Source organism: Quercus suber, unplaced genomic scaffold (assembly GCF_002906115.3).
Source record: "Quercus suber isolate HL8 unplaced genomic scaffold, Cork oak 2.0 scaffold_367, whole genome shotgun sequence".
In the NCBI taxonomy this organism is placed as follows: Eukaryota; Viridiplantae; Streptophyta; class Magnoliopsida; order Fagales; family Fagaceae; genus Quercus; species Quercus suber.
Window position 1 is genome coordinate 202,088 of NW_027069819.1, and position 19,305 is coordinate 221,392.

Below are 19,305 nucleotides of genomic sequence, written 5' to 3' on the forward strand. Positions count from 1 at the left end.
TTTAATATTATTTTATTAGCCACATCAACATCTAACATGCCACATATGCACTTAGTTTGCCAAGTAGGATTTTTCTGTTAGTAAGTTAACAACAAGGACTAAAACGGATGTGATTTTTTGTTTTTAAGGACTAAGGTAGGCATGAAATCAATTTAAGGACTAAAATGAGAATAAGTCCAAAATGTAGGAACCAAAAGTCCATTTTCGTATAATTTTAAAGGGGAAAATAAAGTAACNAATGAACATGGTAACCATAAGTGTAAAAATACACTCGAAGCCTCTAAAATTACCAAAATAGGGTTTTCTTAGTCATTTTTAGGTTTATGGGTATTTTGGTCATTTTTTTATTTTAGGGGTATTTTGTCATTTTTTAGTTTTACGGGGGATTTTAGTAATTTTTTAGGTTTAGGGTGTATTTTTATTGACTTACAAATTTAAGTGGTTTTTTGTCATTTTATAGGTTTCGAGGATTTTGGTCATTTTTTAGGTTTTGAGGATATTTTAGTCATTTTAAGGTTTAGGATTTTGGTTTATTTAGGTTTCAGGGGTATTTTTGTATTTTTTAGGTTTCGAAGTTATTTATTTATTTTTAGGTTTAGGTGTATTTTGGTCATTTTTAGGTTTCAAGGCTATTTTGGTCATTTTTAGGTTTCTAGGTTATTTTGGTCAATTTTTAGACTTCGTGGTTATTTTGGCCATTTTTTAAGTTTCGGGAGTATTTTGGTCATTTTTAGTTTTCAAGGTTATTTTGGTCAATTTTTAGGTTTCTAGGTTATTTTGGTCAATTTTTAGACTTCGAGGTTATTTTGGCCATTTTTTAGGTTTCAGAGGTATTTTAGTAATTTTTTAGGTTTTGGAGGTATTTTTGACATTTTTTGGGTTTAGGGGGTATTTTGGTCATTTTTAGGTTTATGGGCTATTTTGGTCATTTTTAGGTTTCTAGGTTATTTTGGTCAATTTTTAGACTTCGTGGTTATTTTGGCCATTTTTGAAGTTTCGGAAGTATTTTGGTCATTTTTAGTTTTCAAGGTTATTTTGGTCAATTTTTAGGTTTCGAGGTTATTTTGGCCTTTTTTTAGGTTTTAGAGGTATTTTAGTAATTTTTTAGGTTTTGGAGGTATTTTGGACATTTGTTGGGTTTATGGGGTATTTTGGTCATTTTTAGGTTTTGGGGGTATTTTGGTCATTTTTTGGGTTTCAGGGGTATTTTGGTCATTTTATGGGTTTTGGGGGTATTTTGATCATTTTTAGGTTTCAATGGTATTTTGGTCATTTTTTGGGTTCTAGAGATATTTTGGTAATTTTTAGGTTTCGGGGGTATTTTCGTCATTTTTTTGGTTTTGGGCATATTTTGGTAATTTTATGGGTTTTGGGATTATTTTGGTAATTTTTAGGTTTCAGGAGTATTTTGGTCATTTTTTGGGTTCTAGGGGTATTTTGGTCATTTTGTAGATTTTGAAATTATTTTTGTAATTTTTAGGTTTCGGGGGTATTTTAGTCATTTTTTAGGTTCTAAGAGGTATTTTGGTCATTTTCTGAGTTTCAGGGGTATTTTGGTCATTTTTTAGGTTTTGGAGAGTATTTTGGTAATTTTAAGGTTTTGGGAATATTTTGCTCATTTTTTAGGTTCTAAGGGGTATTTTGGTAATTTTTGGCTTTCAGGGGTATTTTGGTCATTTTTTGAGTTTTGAGGGTATTTTGGTCATTTTCTGGGTTTCGGAAGTATTTTGGTCATTTTTTTGGGTTTTAAGGGTATTTTGGTAATTTTCAAGTTTTGGGGGCATTTTGGTCATTTTTAAAGATTTTAGAGTACTCTAGTCATTTTCACTTTAATGGCATTTTGATAATTTTGATAATTGAGTAATTGGGTGGGTTGGGGTTTACCCATAATAATTGGGTTGGATTGAATTTGGGTTATAAAGAATTAGTTTAATAGGTTTTAAATGGGTTTTATATACCCAACCCAATTATGCCCACCCCAAACCCACCCATTTGCCACCCCTACAAGAGATGCAGAGAAAACCACTTTCAAAACACCCATGGGCAATTTCTACTACACTGTAATGCCTTTCGGGTTGAAAAATGCGGGTGCCACTTATCAGCAGGCGATGATGGCCATATTTCACGACATGATGCATCGTGAACTGGGGGACTACGTAGATGACATAGTAGTAAAATCAAGAAAGAGAGAGGAACACTTCCAAGTGTTGAGGAGAGTATTCGAGAGGTGCAGAACTTTCAAAATGAGAATGAACCCTCTCAAATGCACATTCGGAGTGTCCTCTGGGAAGTTCCTAGGCTTCTTAGTTCATAACAGGGGAATAGATGTGGACCTGGCCAAAGCTATAGCCATTGCGACCATGAGACCTCCAAGTATGGTAAAGGAATTAAAAAGCTTCTTAGGAAAAGTCTCGTACACCCAAAGATTTATCCCTGGGTTGGCATCAATCACCTCTACTTTCACTAAGCTGCTCAAGAAAGGGCATGATTTTGAGTGGGGGGAACCGCGGTAGGCAACCTTTAAAAGGCTACAACAGATCATGATAAACCTCCCTACAGTGCAGGCCCCGATTCATAAGAAGCCACTGTTGCTCTACTTGGCCACCAAGTCGTATGCCATTGGTGCGTTGATCGCCCAAAAGAATGGGGGTGGCATTGAGCAATCAGTATATTATATCAGTCGCGCCTTGAAAGATGCAGAAACCCGTTATCTAAGGGCAGAAAATGCATGTTTAGCCATTGTATATGCTTCACAGAGGTTGCGCCATTATTTCTTGGCCTACGAAGTATGGCTAATGACCAAATCCCATGCCATCAAAGCTTTGCTGCAGCAACCGATCCTCTCTGGCAAGATATCACAATGGTTGCTACAATTGTCGCAATATGATTTAAGAATGGGGACACCTAGGGCGATGAAAAGCTAGGCTATAGCAGACTTATTAGCACAATTTCCAGGCGAGGAAGAGTTCCCACTGGATGATGAAGTTTCAGGAGAAGTGGCCATGGCGGAAGAAGCCAGAGAGCAATGGGTAATGAAATTTGATGGGTCTTCTACCACCGAATCCGAAGGGGTAGGAGTAGTTTTGTACCATGAAGAAGATGAAGCGATAGCACTGTCGTTCAAGCTGGAATTCACCTATTCAAACAATATTGCAGAATATGAAGCCTATCTAACCGGACTGGCCACGGCTCTCGAAATGGGAGTTAAACACTTAAAAGTATTAGGCGATTCAAATTTGATTGTTTGCCAGGCCAACGGGAGCTTCTCCTTGAAAAAACCTAGCCTAGCCCCATACAGAGCAATGGCCTAGAAAATGGAGGAAAAGTTTTCAACTTTTGAAATAGAGCACGCCCTTAGGAATGAAAATCGGTTTCCGGACATATTAGCCGTGCTAGGCTCACAAATAATGTTCGAAGGAGATAGCACCAGAGTAAAGGTCAGCAAAAGGAGAGAATCGATAATTGATACATTGAGGGAGAAATTTTGGGAAGAACAGTGCGACGGGGACTGGCGGATTCCCATAAAGGAAGCCCTAATGAATGGAGATGATGCCGCAGGACTGAAGGTGCTAAAGGACTACGCACTGGTGAAGGGGGAATTGTACCGCAGGATGCCAGGTGGGGTCTTGGCCAGATGTGTAAGACCAGAGAAGGCCCAGAGAAAGTTGAAAGAAGTACACAACAAAACTTGCAAATCCTGCAGAAAGGTTAGCCTTTACCGCAGACTTCAAAGGGCAGGCTTTTATTGGCCAAACCTGGGTAAAGATGCGGACCAAGTCCAAATTCAATGTGGGGACTGCCAACTTGCGACAGAAAGAGAAGAAAGTTACGTTGTGTTCATTTGCGAAGACTAGAGAAGCCCGTTTATACAGTATCTGACAGAAGGTATCCTGCCGCAAAAGCGCAGCGAAGAATATAAACTCAAGAGGTTGGCGACACGCTACTTCATGCACAATATGGTCCTTTTCAAAAAGGAGTATGATGGGGACCCCTTGAGGTGTCTGGGTCCTGAAGAAGAAGGAGAAATGGTGAAAGAAGTGCACTCAAGAGAATGCAGGGAACACCAAGGAAAGAGAAGACTTTACAGGTGCCTGCTGCAAATGGGCTACTACTGGCCTACCATGAAGAAGGATATGGCAGAATTTGTAAAAAAAGTGCCACAGTTGCCAAGTACAGGCTAACTTAATTCATACCCATCCGCAGAATTTGCACAGCATGGTGACCCCATGGCCCTTCCATACTTGGGGGCTTGATTTGGTAGGACTAGTTAACCCACCATCACGAGGATATATATAGATATTGGTGGCTACAGAATATTTTACTAAATGGCCAGCAGCAGACTCACTCCAGCGGATATTTTAACAGCCAAATGGAAATACAAAGGCTTGATGTCGTAATAGGGGTGCGAACCAAAGACGAACTTGCAAAGCCAAAAAGCAACAAAGGCCGCATGGTGGGCAGCAACAGAAAACTTAGAGGAAGAACTAACCCAGTATGATAATTTAGCATTCCCAGTCATCCTCTTTCTCAACTCGGCCTCAATGGCTTCTTCCTCCGAAGAAACCTCTATAGTGGCAAGATCTGCATCCCTAAGGATTGGCAGGAGTAGTTGGTTGGCCACATCTTCAAGAGTCACGGTCAGTTTGCTGCAGGAGAAGAAGAATGTGTGGGTAGTGGCGCACCACCGGTAGACCAAGTGACGAAGGTTATAGAGGTCTCGAAAATTAGAAAGACTCTGAGATAAAACGATGGCCTTCAGAATGCCGGCCCGCTGCAGCAAACCCATAAAGGCCGTATCGAATAACTCTCAGTTAACCCACTCTTTCCAACCCAAGGTCGTTCCTGACCCAAACTCGAAATGAATCGGCACGGGAAGAGAGACCCCCTGACGGATGACCAAATCAAAAATGGAGGAAGACACCAGAGCCCAAGAAATATTGGGGTTCTGTCTGCACATGGAGAGCCACACGCGGCCTAGCGATGGTGGCATATAATCGCCGGGAACCTCGGGGAAGTGAGGATAGGCATTATACCAAGGATTTATCAGAGGGGGGCACTCACTGTTTGGGTCGCGCGGTGCGTCTTCCTCATTGGAATGATCGGATTTAGAGTACATGGCCTCCTCACCCATTTCTTGTCCGGCGAGAGGATCAGGAACTTTCTCTTTCCCTTTGTGGTGGGAAGAACTTTGACTTTTCACCAGCGCCATTGTGCGATGGTTCGATCGGAGTAAAAGGGGTATGGGTGTTCGAAGAGAAGAAGACGGTAAAGGAAAAGGGACAGACACAATATTTTGGAAAAGAAGGTATTTGTGTTTGATTTTCGAAGGGACTCTCTTCTTAAATACCTGAGTCATTAATACTGGCCTAAAGGAAGGCGACTAATCAGCCATCAAAAGAAGAATGAAATTACTGAAGCGGCAGTTATGTCTTAGAATAACTGCCATTCTGGGAAATTTAAAGAGTCACCACTGTTCCCGGCAAGAAAAGAAATATATGTATATATGAAGGGGCCCATAGTTTTAAAAAAAACCTAAGAAGGAAAAGAAAGAAGGGAAACAAAAAAAAAAAAAAAATGGGGACAGAAAGGTCTTTTATTCACATACAAACTGCAGGAACACTCCATATATTTAGGGGCTAAATGTTTAAGATCATTTTTTGAAATAGGCAGAAGGCAGCCCTACCCAGAAATACGGGCATCAGAGAAGCAGCGCACTAAGTAAAACCATTAGGCCCAAGCAACAGGAATACTGGATCACAGGCCCTTAATATAAACAAATGGGTCTTGAGGAAGTAAATAGGCCTAAAAGGCCCGGAAAGAGAGAAAATAGCATCCATGGGCAATATATGGTATGGAAAAGTGAGAATGGGTCGCGGCAGGTCCAAAGCAATGTAAACAAAGAAAGTATGAGATAATGGCAAGCTCATGAACTCCAAGGATGAGAATGAGGAAATTGGCCCATGGAAGCCCAATTAAGTTAGTAAAAGCCCATGGGATGCGAAGTTAGTAAAATGATCGAGGAAGTCTAAAGGAAGTAAATGGGCCGGAAAGGCCCAAAGGAAAAGAAAGGGACACTGGAGCCTATAAGGGAGAACACCAGTGGCCATATTAAGCCACTGGGGGAAAGAATGGAACGACAAGTCTGAAAAGAGGCCCAGTAGGAACAAATCGTCGCGGCAGGAAATGCCAATTAATGCGGTAAAAAGCCAAGGCAATTAAAGAATTGGGTTGAAAAGAACGCAAAGCCCAGTACTGGGTAAAGCCCAGACCCTAAGGGAGCGGGAAATCAAAGTAGCAGCTCGTGAAAAGCCAGAAACGAACGGCAGGCAGTACAGGCAAAGCCTCCAGTCCACGGCAGATGCATGAACAGCAGGCAGATTTCAGATATATGCACGCGCAAGGCCCAGGCACCACCAATCTGTACCTAGCCAATATGGGATATAGTGAGGTCATGGGTCAGAGGTAAAATGGCATGGTTTGGAGGTGGGGAGAGGGAAGACCTATTTTGAGGTTCCTACTCAAGCTCTTTTGGGGATACGTTTTGCTGGGATGACATACCACCCAAAAAAGGCATGGCTGAGTTGGAACCACTAGGTGCATGCCATGAGGGATAGAGAAAGAGAAATATCACCGTGTCAGGAAGAGGTGCCACAGCAGACTAACAGACAAAATAGTTGTCTTTGTTTGTAACAGGGGAACTCGCAAACGGAACAGTGATGGTCAGCAAGTACACCCAGACCAGACAAAGGTGGTTAAGGGGTAGAATAGTAAAATCCAATCACGGCAGGCACTATAAGAAGGAAGCCTCTGCCGTGTACAGGGACAAGACAATACAACACAACGTAACAAGGACTTTGAGGCATACTTAGGAAAACAGGGGAAGCACAATACTAAAAACTACGATTGTGGAAATCACTAAGAAAAGACTAAAAAAGGAAAAAGAGAGGAGAAGAAAAGAAAAGAAAGATAGAAAGAAAAGAAGGAGCAAGAGTTAGTGGCATGCATCGATAGGTCCCTTCCCTTCTCTCCCTCTCAAATCCTTGCTCTCTTCTATAATCGTCCTGGGCATTGTACATCCAGGTACACCTCCGTCAAACCCATTAATTTCCACAACGGGAATTCTTTTCCTCGAAGGTTAATCATGTTGAGAAGAGGCGTTCTTCCTCTTTGGCCTTGCTCCTGCTGACTGAACTGAACTTATTTCCTTTATCTGTTGATTAATTTTTATTACCATTTGCCCTTACTATTTCATTTGTGAAAGTTGTTAATGTCATTGTGATTATGGATCATTTGGTCATTTCCTATTAAAAGAACTATCTGATCATTCTAGAATACATTGTTCTGTTTTATCAATTATATATGTCTACCACAAGCTTCTCTGAAACAGCTCTGCCTGCCGCAAGCACTCTCCTGGTAGACGAGGCATAATTTGTGCACAAGCCGGCCAAGTTGAGTTCTAGTTAGACCAATCTCGACTCCCGCAACCCAGAACACTTGGGCCTACAATCACAAAGGGGTAGCCCAGCCCAACACAATAAAAATAAATAAATAAATATTAAAAAAAAGGCCCCAACACATATTAATTACTAACAATTTGACACATCTACAAATGTCAAATTTGTGTTGATTTATATACATGACATGTTTAACTGTTTGTTTAAAAGAGAAATGTTATATTCACAATAATTTCATAATAAATAATAAGTAATAAGTTGTTATTACTATTATTGGTGAGTAAAAAAGTAATTTCAGCTGTGAGTTCAAATTAAAACCATTAATAACTTACTACCTAAAATTTAGAGAAATTATATGTCTATAACATTTTCACAACACTTTCAAAACTGATATTATGTAATCGGTTTATTGGCTATTATTGATGGGCAAGAAACTAATTTCAATTGTTGATTGAAATTAAAACTACTAACAACATGTCACCTAAGATTTATTGTAAAAGAATTGTGAAAATATTACTCATATAGCAGTTCTTTTGTTTGAAAAGACAATTACGTTTGACTTTATTAATTTTTGAGTAAGTCTAATGCCATAAACTTTTTCACAACCTTACTACGAGGCAATTCTTGAGTAATAAAATCATGAACCCACATGAACTCACTATTTTATTTGCACTATTCACAAATCGCCACGTAATAAAGTTGTGACAAAATTATGGAAAAATTAGTAGTATTAGACTTCTTTTTTTTTTTTTTTTTTGAGAAACTGGTACTAGACTTATTCTTAATTATTTTTCCCCCTCTCATGGTATACATTACATCATTGACTTCGTATCTTCTTAAAAAAAAAAATTTAAAAAAAAAAAAAAAAAAAGGTGCTATGGAGTTTATTTTATTTTATTTTTCATTGTGTGGATAATGCACTGTATCTTTTTAATTTGCTGCCCGCCCGATTCTTGCTCGCAAAGTCGAACAAGTAACCACCGGTGACCAGACCCATTTGTCCACATGGTACTTCCCCGTACACGAAGTTTGTATAATTTTGTGACAAATTAGAATATAATAATGGATATCATCCCTTCTTTTTTTTTTCTTTTTTCCTTTTTTTGGAAACTTCACTTCGAACCATTTTTTTTATATATATTTAATTTATAATCTCATACATATATATATATATATATATACTTAAATATATATATAAGATGCATAATATAATTCTTACATATATAATTTAAATATTATTGATAGTCATTCTTTTTTTTTTTTAACTCTTTAAAAAGTCTTTTAAGAATATTATTAGGTAGAAAAATTATATTGTCCATTTTTTTTATATTCATTAATTTTAGACGCTTTGGTTTTTGTATGTAATAATCACACTTTTTTTTTCTTTTTTTTTTTTTTTTTGAGAATGAATGTAATAGCTCACTTGAATGGATATTTATGATCTAATCTCACATTTGACTCCAAAATTAAGAAATGAAACTCTTTAAAAATAAATAATATAGGACACATTGCACAAAATTTTACTTCAATTTTAGAATTTAATTGAATTTTCTCTAAATTTTACCTATTAATATATATATATATATAGTTATAGATGGTGTGGTCCCACATTTGACTCAAAAATTAAGAAATAAAAATTTCTTTAAAAATAAATAATTCATGACACGTGGCACAAAAATGGACTTCAATTGAAGAATCTAATTGATTTTTCTCTAAGTTTTACCTATTAATATATATATATATATATAGTGTTTAAGAGAAAAAAACTAGATGCTTATATCACCGTGGCTTCATGCAGTTGATTTTTTTCTCCTTATCTTCTTGTTGTTATTATTATTTTTTGATTAAAATACAAATTACATTATTTAATTTTAATTGAAATTTATTTCAATCCTTTATCTTTACTCCCTAATTTTAATGAAATTTGATGAAAAGCATGAATTGAATAAATTGAAATTTAGAAGACTCAATTGAAAGAAAATAAAGTTAGATGGCTGAAATGAATTTCAATCAAACTTAAAGAGTACAGTTTGCATTTTAGCCTCTTTTTTTTTTTTTTTTTTTTTTTTAAATAAGGGGGAGTTGAAATAGTGTGCATAGCAATAATTATCTCATACATCAGATATATGCATAATCTCTCATACAACATATGAGTCCAACAAATATGTGGAGCTCCCACACTATGAGAGAGAGAATGCATATATCTCGTACACAAGATACCAACATGCATAGTAGGAGATGCGAATAAACATCTTTTGTAGTATTCTTCTTTCTACTCTACTTACAAATGGCAAATTGTACTTTTGTGAAGTACAAAGTGATACACTAAAAAGTGAGAATGATGATTTTTATTCGAAAAAGGGCATAGTCTCAACTTGAGCTATTTCTTGAAGTTCAAATAGTTGAAAATGATTGACTGATTTCAATCACCAATTAAATGAATATTTGATTTTTTTTTTTTTTTTTTTTTTTTTTTGGTGATCAATAATATAGTAATTTGCAAGCTATATGTAGTGAAAGTATAGTATCTCTAGCATTACTCTTAGTTATATTGTTAAAAAACTTTGGTTGGCCAGGTTAGGAAGCTAGAGTTGGTTATATCAGTAATGATATTGGTAATAGCTATATGTTTCTTTGGGGAAATGGGCTACGTAAAGCCTCCAGCGGGTGCTGTGATAAAGGGACTATTTGTACCTAAGCTTAGTGGTCAAGGAGCCATCGAAAATGCCATAGCCCTTTTGGGTACCCTTATCGTGCCGTATGTGATAAACTGCTTCATTACATATTATGCTCATTGTTTCATGGACACGGTGCTCTAGTGCACCGAAGTCAATACAATACAAACATGTGTATGATTTTTGCCACATGACAACATTGTGTCGGCTCTAGTGCACTAGAGGTAAGCCTTACCCTTATATCATAACTATTTCTTTTCTTCTTTCTAATAGTTTGTGTTATATACCATATTATTCATTCTATTTCTTTCTGATCAATAGGCACAATCTCTTTCTCCACTCAGCTCTTGTGCTATGCAGAAAAGTACGAGGTTCTGTCCATGGCATCAATGTAAGAAACTTATGCTTTCATGCATACTCCCAACCATTAAGACTTAATGAAAATGTTAAAACTACATGCACTTTTACTACCAAAAAAAAAAAAAAAAGTTTGATCTAAATGATAATGACTGTGATCGATACCACATTAACAATATAACAATTACATTTTTTAAATGCTTTTTTATTGAGTGTTTAAAATTTGACACAGCAATTTGTAAAGCCCCAATATCCCTATTATCACCAAAGGCAGAGCCAAGGGACAAGAGGGGACAGTTTGCCCCCTTGACACCTTCAAAAATAATTTAGTTGTACTTGTATTACAAGAAAGCTTTGGTTTACTATGGAAAAAACAAAATAACACCTCCCGTAAAACCAAAAACTATACCGCATAATCCATAATTTTTTTTTTTTTTAAATAGACACACAGTAAAAAGAGTAATGTTACATCCTAACATTTTCACTATAAATCCTATGTGACAAGTTATTATCGGTGAGCAAAAAAGTGATGTCAATGATAACCCAAATTATAACCAGTAACAATCAAATTAGATGTTTAAATTTTGAGTATTTAGACTAATCTCTCAGTTTGATTGTTAGAAACTATTAATTGCTCATTTTTGTTTCTTTACTTTAATGATGTCAAATATATACTTGTACACTTTACATTTATATTAGACTTTGTATGATAATTACATTAATTTACCATTGGATTTTTTTTTTTTTTTTTGTCAATATTGATTAATTTTTTGGATTATTTTTGCTTCTAATTTTGCCATTCTGAACTGAAATGCAGGTTTTACCGCTGATTATCACTCTTAAGAAAAAGAGAAAAATAAAAATTATGCAAACGTGTTACAATAATAACATAATTTGAATACCGTATTTATTATAATTGGAGTGGATGAATAGTACTACTCATAAACCATTGAATCATAGATTATAAAACTATAATTTTTTAATTGAGGAGGAGACATAGATGATGTCTTTATTTTCCAAAATAGTTTATTTTTGCTAATTTGTCAAATGCTTGTATCTGCCTCATTGTGTGATACTACAGTATGCGTGTCGATATTACTTGATAGAGAGCGGATTCGCGTTGGTTGTTGCATTTTTAATCAATATTGCATTTGTCTCTGTATCGGGCACCGTTTGCTCAGATAACAATATCTCAGATGAGACTACAAATCAATGCAATAATCTTACCCTCGGCTCGGCCCCTTTCCTTCTAAAGGTTCAAATTTCTATATGGAGTTATTAAAATAATAATTAAATGATAAAATTTATCTTCTACTTTTTTTATCAATCTCTGCTTTTGGAATAAATGAAAGTCAATTAGAAATCTAACAGAACTTTTTTGACTTATTTTTTATAATTGTTTTATGTGTGTAGAATGCGTTAGGTCCGTCAAGCTCAACTATATATGCCATTGCTTTACTAGCCTAAGGGCAAAGCTCCACCATCACAGGCACTTATGCAGACCAATTCATCATGCAGGTCTTGAAAAAAAAAAAACATATAACACAAACAAATATATATACATATATAATGTGAAACTACCCTGACTAATTGAATTGAATTTTAATTAGTTTATGGATGTTGTGGCATTTTTAGGGTTTCTTGGACCTTAAGATGAAAAAATGGATTAGAAACCTGATGACAAGGCGCATTGCCATTGCACCTACTCTTATTGTTTCCATTATTGGAGGATCTAAAGGTGCAGCCCAACTTATCATCATCTCATCGGTTTGTAACTTGAGAACTATGTCTTTTTAATGTTTATACCAATATTCAAATACAGGATAAAAATTTAGTGGGTTTTGCAGATGGTGCTTTCATTTGACCTTCCATTCACTGCAATCCCTCTCCTTAAATTCGGTGTCAGTACCTCCAAGATGGGACCACACAAGAATTCAATCTATGTAAGTTGTTTTTATACTTATGTTCTTTTCAATGAGGTTAGCCAGTATAGTGGGCCTTGACTAAGATGATAGGCTCATTTTATAAAGCCCACAAATGCAATTCAAACTTATAAAATTTAGATTTATTTTTTTAGATATTATGTCTTCAATTCATCAATTAAATTCAATTATATGACTACATTTCTTAATATAGTATAAACAATATTATTTTCTTCTAACAAAAATTAAATTTAAATTGATGAATGCAGTTATATAATTGAATTTAACTAAACATCGGACAATTATGCTTGCAGATTATGGTGATCTCGTGGATCCTAGGCGTGGCATTTACTGGCTTTAACATGTATTTCCTGATTACAGCCTTTGTGGGTTGGCTAATTCACAACAAATTACCCGAGATTGCAAATGTGTTTGTTGGGATCATAGTGTTTCCCCTAATGCTCGTTTACGTCTTAGCAATCTTGTACCTTACCTTCCGAAAAGACACTGCTGTAACATTTATTGAGCCCATAACGCTTGACCACCCAGTAGTCCAAAACAACATGGAGAATGGGCTAAGCAATTCTTGTGAGGTGGTCGAGGCTGATCGCATTCCTTACACACAGGATTTGGCTGATATCCAACTACCAGAGTAAGGGGTTTCTTCTAGATCAAATACAACAAGAGCCAAGGAGTTTCATTTGTGAGAGGAAGCTCCCAAGTTAACTGTGACAAGAACTTTCTTTGAATTCATCAAAGGATTTCTTCCTATGTAACTCACATGTAATTGAACCACCCATGGCAGTTTCCACGGTTCAATTGTAAATTTATGTTAAACTTTTGATAATAGCTATTTACTGTCATTATAAATAATTGATAAACTTAAGGGTATGATCTGACCAGGTCCTCATATTTGGGAAATATTAACTGAACCAACCCCACAAATCCCTTGGCATGTAAAATATCATGAGAATGAAGACAATAAGATTGGACGTGATTCAACAATATTAATGGGTGGATGTTCATAGAGAATAATGCTCAAAGTTTTATTTGTTGTATATATAGGTATATACAATGATAGGTTGTAATAATGTTGTTTGAGTTTAGAGAATATTGTTTCATAAAGTGAAAATTTAGATTCTGAATTTTCTAAGTGAAAATTTTGGATTAAACATTTTTAATCGGTCGAAGCTTTGGCTCGATCGATCGAAATGGTATGGAAAAAATCTTGGAGCTTCTACCTAGTTCGATCGCTAGTCAATTCCTGTTTGATCGATCGAAAAGAGCATTCGATTGATCAAAAGAACCTCTCGATCAATCAAAACTCGAAAGCTGAATTTTCTGCAGAATTTTTCTAGTGACTGTTCAAAAAGGTTGAAGAGGTTTCAAGCCTTGTGAACGGTTTTATGAAACATTTTAGCTCTTTATACGTGTCTTTTGATGAAATATAACTCCACAAAATAGTAAGTTAGAGAGGAACACAAGAAATCTTGTGGTAATTCCCCAGAATTAATATCTGTAGAACTCAATATCTTGATTGTATCCTAGGGACAAATTTGCAATAACCCTTTAGCAACAATAGAATGGGGGACAAATATTGTCTAAGGAAAACAACATTGTGCCTCCAAGTTATCTATTTTCTATTTGTCTTTTATGTTAATCTTTTTCTTCCATTATTACTTTGTATAATATCTCTAACAATCTTAGACAATATTTCCTACAATGGAAGGAACAAGTGATGTTTCAGAGTTGAAGATGTTGAATCATGAGTTGGTGGAATTGGATCGCTTTGATGGAACCAATTTCTCTCGATGGAAAGACAAGATGAAATTCCTACTTATTGCACTCAAACTCTTTGTTGATGCCTATTTTTTGCAAATTTGTACCCAAAGGCCCATAAAGAAGAAAGCCTAGTGAGAAGCAAGGCCCAAAGACCCACCAAGAAGACCAAAGAGTAAGAAATTTCCAAAGAAAGAAGTGCAAGTGAACGCAAATATGCCGCAGAATACAAGTCTGCCGTAGAATGCAAATCTGCCGCAAAATACAGTTCTCTGGCAGGATGGCTTTGGCAGATGAAGATAAATTGAGCCCAAGACCATTTGACTCCAATCAACATCATTCGGCCCACAAAGGCCCAAATCCTTTTGTATAAAAAAAGATAGGCGTGAAAACTAAGAAGAAAAACACACGGCAGGCCCAAAAGGGTCCGACAGGATTGAGATAAGTAGCAGGCATAACAATCTGGTATGGCAGGAGATGTTAAGGCACGAAGCAAACACCCAAACTAAAGGGAGGCCCAATGATCTAACAAGGCCCAACTCTCCAAAGAAAGGGACAAGTCATAAACGTTGGCCTGCCGGAGATGCAATCCATACAAGAAAAGGCCAAAAAGCGCATGGCAGGATATGCGCACCCATTTTCAGACCTCAGCAAACGTATGAAACATCAAGAAGGTAAAGCATGCGTACGACCCAGGCATCACCAGCCTATACCCAGCCACTATAGGAAAAGGTGAGGTCATGGGAGAGGGCACGGTCTGGCGGTAGGGAGAGGAGTGGAAACCTATTCTTGTGTTTCTTGCCCAGGCTCTTTCGGTGGGCACAGTCCTGCTGGGATGACATGCCACCCAAAAGAGGCAAGGCTGGGTAAGAACCACTGGGTGCATGCCATGAGAGACCGAGAGGGAGAGGATACACACTGGACGAGTAGAAAAGGAACCGTCGTTGTCTGAAAGCCACAGGTCAATGGTGGTAGTTAGAACCATTGACTCGGTAAGTGGTCGGCAAAAGGTTCCCATATCAGACAAGGGCCATGAAAGGGCTAGAACAGTAAAATCGGTCACGGCAGGCTCTATATAAGAGACCCGTAGCTGTGTACAGGAAAAAGAGGGAGGGAAGGAATTGAAAGAAAAAACAAAGAGGAAAAAAAAAGGAATTCGAAGAAAAAACAAAGAGAGGGGAATTGAAAAAGAGAAAACAAAGAGGAGAAAACAACAGAAAAGAAATGCAAGAATTCTAAGAAAGAAAATATAGAGAAAAGATAAAACAAAAGAACAGAGCAGGAAGAAGGAAAAATAGAGTGTTTTATGGCAGGCATACACCTAAATGGGTTAACCCCCTCTCTCCTTCAATAGCCTTGCTCTCTATTGGAGGAAAAAACGACTCATACCCGGGCACATACCATTTAGGGCTGGCCTCTCAAAGCAACTAATTTCTCCTTTGAAGTTACTTGCGTTGAGGGAGCAGTTTTCCCTTCCTTGGTTAGAGTCCTGCGGTGACAGTTAGTGCGGCAGACTCATTCTTTTAACTCTACTAATCTCGCTCTAACCTTTTGTTTAAGTTTTATTCTTTAAAAGCGAGGCTTTTTAAGTTATTTATCTTGTTTATTGCGGCAAAAATAGTGACTGCATTTTCTTTACGTTTTCTATATTATGTCTGCCTGCCATAAGCTCTTAACAATGACTTTGCTTGCTGTGAGCTTATAAACAGACTTTAGCAAACGTGGTGTGGCTTACGCACAAGCCAGGCCAAGGAAGTGGAGAAATATTTCTGCAGTAAAAATGAAGAGTAGTCATTCACATGGCAGAAATCTTTAAAGCACAGTAAAAAGCTTTAATGTACAGCAGACAGCTTTATTGTACAGCAGGAGGCTTTACGGCAGGAAGCTTTACTGCAAAACAGAAAGCTTTATCGCACAGCAGATAGCTTCATTGCATAGCAGAAAGTATTGCTGCACAGCAGAAAAGTCAAACCTGTGGCAGAAATTGGAGAAAAGTTCTTTCTGTGGTAGAAATTGGAGAAAAGTTCCTTCTGCGGCAGAAACGTCAATCCTGCGGCAGAAACTGGAGAAAAGTATTATGCGGCAGAAACAAAGGATAACTTGGACTCAACGTTTGCGCACAAGCCGAGCCAAGGTGTGCTCCAATTAGGTTGGTCCCAACTCCTCACCCAGAAACAACTCGGGCCTAGTGCGGCAAGAATTTGCCCAATACCCCAATCCAGGCCCAGCCCCTTACAATTGGCGACTCCGCTGGGGAGTTGGGATCAAGATGGGGAGAATGAGAAATTTCTCCCTCACAAACATGTTTCCAAGTCCTTACCAAAGCAAGACATGCAGATATTCTTAAACCTTCCAAGCTATACTCTAAGGAAAGTATCCAAAACATCATAGCAGTCCCATAGTAGAATCCTGTGGTAGAATACAACATCGTTACCGCAGGACAATCCCATAACAGAATCCTATGGCAGAATATCACAACAGTGTGGTGGAATTCTATGGCAGAACATTGTAACAACGTTACTACAGGACAGTACCATAGCAGAATTCTATAGTGGAATATCACAGCAATGTTACAGCAGGACAATACTGTAGCAGAATTCTGTGGCAGAATATAGCAATGTTACAACAGGACAGTACTGTAACAGAATTCTGTGGCAGAATACAGCAACGTTACAATAGGACAGTACTGTAACAGAATTCTGTGGCAGAATACAACAACGTTACAGCAGGATAGTACTATGGCAGAATCCAGCAATGTTACAGCAGGACAGTTTCGTAGCAGAATTTTGTGGTAGAACATAGCAACATTTAAACAAAGCAGTATCTTGAGCAAAATGCTATAGCAGAATATTGCAGTAGAATTTTGTGGTAGAATACCACAATACCATAGTTGAGTTTAATGGCATTGCCTCAAAAATGCGGTAGCAAAATATCACTACAACACCATAGAGTTCTACAACAAAAATGCCACTTGTTCCTATCCTTTAAATGCCACTTGTTGTCCTTGTCATGCATGTGAGACATGTGGCAAGCCACTTATTCAAACATGCAAAACCAAGAGTTCCACCACTTTTTGCTCTCATTTATTTTAAGGAAGCACTAGAAGCTTTCTAAACTCTCTCCACCTCCACCTTCAGGTCCAGCACTTAAAGTAGAAAAAATCCCTTCATTTCCTCACAAGGTTTAAATCATTTTTTTTTAATGCTAGTGATTCTAGCTCTACTCCCTCCTCAAAGAACCAAAAGCTAGAAAAAAAAAAAAAAAAAAAAAAAGTGAAGCTACAGCGGTCAAAGGAAAACTTTCATCATTACTATACCATTGCAAATCACTATTTCTTCCACAAAGTATCCCTTAGCAGACTTTTCCAAAAGTGTAAAATGTCCCTCCGCAGAAATTTCATGGCAGAAAGTACAGATCCTTCGGCAGGCTATTCACAGTAGAACCTGTTGAATTCCAGAATGTTCTTCGGCAGACTGTTCTTCGGCAAACTGTTCACGGCAAAATATTTTGTAGCAGAATATTTTGCAGCAGAATTTTGTATTGAATTCCAGCAGTCCTTTTCACAAAATACCTTACCACAAAATTCAGTACAACAAATTTGAGATTTGTTCTCAAGGTAAGAGAGGTGCATACAAAGCCTTTCATATTCACTTTTGCCGAATCAATTTTTTACTACTACATCAACAAATATATCAGTATCAATGAAGGGAGGAGGGAGAAGTAATCGATTCGGCGATATCTAAACATCCGCTTTCAACCAAAGCATACATTGAAGGCATGTGATATGGTGGTGAAGTGTCCAAATTAAATCCAGACCTTGGGATGAAGCCAACCACTCAGTAATTGCGTACTTTCCATCAAGAAGCCCAAATTTACAAGCTGCTTGCAAACTGCTCTTCGTCCATTATTGGGTCTAGCAAACCGATTCAACAACCTTGAAGAATTGAGAATTTTTCTTTGAAGCACCTCAGAAGATTTATGCCTAGAGTGGCATTAATGATCATTATATTTATGATGTTTCTAAAAAAGAATGTATCAGATCACTTGTTCTACAAACTATGCAACTCCACCATCACTCTTTAAGTCATGAAGCTCATTAATGCCCATGTCTCATCCTGGAAGAACTCTGAAACAAAGTGCAGAAACAATTGCTGACTCACATCCTGCCATGAATAGAGTTGCTTATCTTATTACCGCAGAAAGCTATTACGTGGTTTTTATTGAAGGCGTTCTGCTGCAAGGGCATTCTGCCACAAGAATAAAGAAGCATGCTGTCCTAGGAGGATGTTGGCACGTCATGGAAAATTCTATATTAGAAGCCGCTAACTTTTGGCTATTACTGGCCAACCATGAAGCAAGAGACGTAGCAAGCTCCATCTAAATATGCCCATACTCAAAGCAAGCGAAGAAGAAACCCATGAAATATGGGTCTTGGTAGCAATAGCCAACAAAAGGGTCGTGGTTATGAATTATTGGCTAAAAGCCAGCAAAGGAACCATAGTTGTGAGTTCTTGGCAAAAGCCCATAATGGGGGCTACACTCAATCAAACCCGCAAAGGAGCCATGATCGCAAGTCTTTAGAAAGAATCTGCAGAAGAGCTATAGCCATAATCATATGTAGCATAAAATACAGGGGAAGCAATTGGGCTTGCAGAGGAACAAAGTCAAAGCATGCTTGGGAAGTAACTTTTTCCCAAATTCTCTAGAAACGAAGAATTTCTACAATATGGCAACTTGTAAATCCATGGCATCTAATTTTTACTGAAGAATGCATGAACCACATGATGGAGCATCAACACCAAGAGAAGGTGATATCAAACTCATCTGGTTGTCTCATATACTGGGGGCTAAAGCTCATTCTGCGGCAAACATGGGAAGCCTCCTACTAAAAGCTAAAGGCTTATTCTCGTATACTTGAGGCTGTCTCATTCTGCGACAAAATTGGGAAGTCTTCTTCAAAAAAGCTAAAGACTCATCCAGTTGTCTTACATGCTGGGGGGCTAAGGCCCATTCTACAACAAATTTAGAAAGCCTGCCGCAAAGTGCTTAGAGTATCAATATGAAGCAGCAACATCATATATCTTCTACAAAAGCTTGATGTGTTGCGTGGTTCAAGAA

General features: G+C 37.4%; 1 pseudogene; it reads left to right on the forward strand.

Annotated features, from left to right (window-relative positions):
* The first annotated feature begins 2,540 nt into the window (after nt 1–2,540).
* On the forward strand, nt 2,541–13,064 carry LOC112019732 (metal transporter Nramp6.2-like; annotated as a pseudogene).
* The last annotated feature ends 6,241 nt before the right edge of the window (nt 13,065–19,305 follow it).